Here is a 4,126-nt window from a genome sequence, read left to right on the forward strand (position 1 = left end):
CGAACACTACAGTATGGAAATGACATTCGCTATCGACACGTGATCAAGATATCGATCGGATCTGTGATTGCCATACATTTGTTTAGTTTTCGAAGCGTTAGCGTTTGTAGAAAGAGAATCAACAGGCCACATGGCTACAGGCCCTGCCATTTGAACCTTAGCATAGCTTATGTTGTTTTGGAAATCGAGGTACCAAGTTCAAGTTTCACAGAGGTTAGCCCAGTGGTGATGAAGAACAATTACGAAATACTTGACCGGCGCGGTGTTCTTTTCGCACTGCATTCGATACAAATTCAATTTGAATTCGGATAAAATTCAGATAAAAAAAATCGGCTTGAATCCTGATATGGTTTTTTTTAACGTCTGTATTGATGGATGTTGCTTGCGTAGGTATAACGGCTTGAAATAATCGGTTCAGTTTTAAACTTTCATACGAGTAACATTATGGTTTATTCAATCCATACAATATGATGCTGCCAATTGTAAATATTCTCAGACCCTGTTTTAACACACGACATAACCGTAGAGATATCGATCATTTATTTACTACGTAAATCTAAATTAAAATGAAAGTTTATAATTTTTTCAAATTTCAAATTACTGCGGCTACTTTGGATCCAGTAATCTAGAAATCGGATCAGATGCAGCGTGGAAATGACCTTATTGCATTCATTTGAATTGAAAATAACACGAATAGTCCAAGTAGTAGTTCCATACATACAAGTTAGCAATGGAAGCTCGTTTCGCTCGGTCAACTATTTCTTGCAGTCTCTATAGCGCTAGTTTGAAGAGACGTGAGCATACAAACTGTATTCAAGCTGTGAAAAGAACGCGAGAACAATGCACGCGCAAACCTCGGCTAATGACGCTTGAATAATTTAACAGACGGCCAGTGTGAAGAGCGCTTGCACATACGGCTTTCTTTATGGGACATAATAAAGAAATGTATACGAATTCGGTCAAGTGTCGTAAAAAAGTAGCTACACATTTTTTTTGGATGATTAGATATCTACAAAAAATACCGACTTTTATTATTTTATGTGAATTAATAAGAATGAAAGTGGATAGTTTTAGTTAGGTATATGGAATATTACTAATGACGCCTGAGTTGTTTAATAGACGGCCAGTGTGAAGAGCGCTTGCACATACGGTGCTCTTTATGGAACATGATAAAATTGCATACGAATTCGGTCAGCCCCTGCAGCCAAGTCGCACGCTCCTTCTACGATCGCAAACGCTTCGAAAACGAGAAAAATGTATGGGAATGACAGATCTTGATCACGTGACCTGTCGATAGCAAATGTCATTCCAATACATTTTTCTAGTTTTCGAAGCGTTTCGAAGCGATCGTAGAAAGAGAATCGACGTGCGATTTGGCTGCAGGGGCTGACGAATTTGTATGCAATTTTATCATGTTCCATAAAGAGCACCGTATGTGTAAGCGCTTTTCACCCTGGCCGTCTATTAAACAAATAACAATTCAGGCGTCATTAGTAATATTGCTTAAAATTATCCACTCTCATTCTTATTAATTCACATGATATTATAAAAGTTGGTACTTTTTGTAGATGCGGGCAGGTGTCATTAATCTTTTTTTTTTTACCTACTCCTACCAAATATACCAACTGTAATGAATCAAATTATTATAATTCTGTCGTAAAAGTATCGTAAAAAGAATGAAAGTTGTAATAATGCTACTACTACCTATGTGAACAAAGTCGCCAAGTAATGTAAAATGATGCCACCTTGAAGCAAAGGTAGATTAAACCTGTACCTCTTTTATGTTTCACCATCATCTTAAATTCGTGTGGTGTCCTTAACGTTGCGTGAAATCCCAGTCAAGTGCTAACTTGTCGTTAAATATAAAAAGTAAGATCTCTGCGTTTACATTTTACAAGAAATTCGTCACGCAAAGTGAATAGAGATCAATGTCTGCAATGGAATCAGGTGACTCCCACAGGGATTTTGATTTCACAGTTCAAGTTGGATCCGAAACAGTTTTACAATTTGTATCAAAATGGATAGGCGTAACTAGGATTAATACCGACGTAAAATGTTTGTGAGCGTTCTGAGTAATATGTTTTGATATCAACAAAAAATATTCAAGGTTCTATCGAAGGGTCGACTCACCGCTAGATGGACCTAGGACATCAAGCGGGTTGCAGGGAGTCGCTGGATGCTGGCGGCTCGAGACCGTTGTGTTTGGAAGTCCATACAAGAGGCCTAAGTCCAGCAGTGGATGTCCATCGGCTGATAATAAGGATGATTCAAGTTAAATAATTCAGGACACTCCTACCTGTAATTTATTTCCAATATTATTTTGAATTTAACTGTTGTTGTCAATAATAAATAAGGCTAATCTGTAGAAGATATTTGTTTCCAATATCGTGTCCAGATTGACAAATCCAAATAAGTTGGCCTTGTAAGTTCCTTTCCATTATAAAAACATAGCCGAATACATTTCAAATATATAAATTATACATTCAGCGTAGGCGGTACAAAGGGAGGGAAAATCAAACCGAGTTGTTATTTCAAATTACATTTTTCTGAATTTCTTAGGGGAGATTGTTTGCCGGGATCCTTAATAGAAACGTAACATTGCTGAAGAAACAATGGTACAAACAAACGAAAATATCCTTTATTTTCTTAAAAATAAAGGTCAAAAGTTGCGCATAATGAAAGAAAATGTTATTTAAAAGTCTGTTTCCGCACTGACAGTTTTATTAATTTTCGTTTTTCGCTGAAATCCCCTGACGTATTTCTTGTTTGTTTTTTGTACTTTGTGTTTGATATGATGCATGTTAATTCTAATATTTACTTAATGTTGGGATATAGTATTTTTTGTTCTCTATTCAGAAACAATTTCATTACGCCGTCGGCTACATTTGGAAGATTCTAGGTCATAAGTGGGTAGGTAATGTACTTGGCTCAATGCTTTTTTTTTAGTTTGCTGAAACAGTTTATTGGATAACATTTCAGACCATTATTATTTGTTTCGTGTCGAAAAGCTTCTAGTAAAGTCTAATGCAGAAATGAGCAAACAGACATACGAATTTTTTTTCGATTAGGTATGTAGCAGATAATTATTAATAGTTGATATAAATTGGTTTTCGAAAAACATGTTAAACTGGCTATATCCCGTGGTTCCTTTGTGGTCAATAAATAATTATTTTGCCAATATCGAATACAAAAGGACAGTTCAAACATAAGAGCATTTACACAAATTTTCGACGTGTATCCACTTTATGTTACGTCATACGTAACCATCGCCTGTAACAAAGTAAGAGACGGACTCGTCGTACGCAAGGTAGCATCTGTCGTCTTGAGGCGTAGGTACTCGGAATTGTCCCTTAAAATTCACTGTCTACTATAACCTTTAGATAGATCAGCCAGTCAATTGACTAACTTTGACGTAAGTTAGCTACATAATAGAATTAAAGTTAAATTAATAATAACCGCATTTTTCGTATTCCCTAAAGCCTATTGTTAACAAAAATCACAATGTCAACTGGAAAATGTTATTTACCTACTATATAATATCCACGAACGGGTGTCAGTAGGCATCGGTCGACATTTTTACATAGATTCTCAATATTGATCAGTTAGCATTAAATAAATAATGAATATGAAATCACGTGACATTGATTGATTGACACGTGAATTACTTACAATGGTCTAGTTGGTAAATGTTTTATATGCCAACTAACGTACGTCAAAAATAGTAAATTAGCCTACTGAATGCAGCAATTACGTTTCTCGAGAGACGTAACCATGGCAGCAGTACTTCCCCGGACAAGTTCTACCGCAAAGCATCTCATTGCATACGTTTGTGTTAAGTCTATGTAAAAAAGGACGTGAGGAACTGAAGGGCTTGAATCGTAGAAAAGTTAAAATTACATATTGCGTGTATCCTATGTATCTACACGTTATGTTTTAAACAACAAAAGTATTTCATTAGTTACTAATAGATAGGCTACAGGGGCACTAAATTACATGTAGGTGTATTTGGAAACCGAGATAGGTGTCGTTCACAAATTTCGACAAAGCCCTCTGACAGCAATTCCGTTTTAGCACTTTAATCCCGATTCTAGTTCGGAATAAAAGGCATATTTTCGTCCGTCTCTCG

Source organism: Bicyclus anynana, chromosome 2 (genome assembly GCF_947172395.1).
Source record: "Bicyclus anynana chromosome 2, ilBicAnyn1.1, whole genome shotgun sequence".
Classification (NCBI taxonomy): Eukaryota; Metazoa; Arthropoda; class Insecta; order Lepidoptera; family Nymphalidae; genus Bicyclus; species Bicyclus anynana.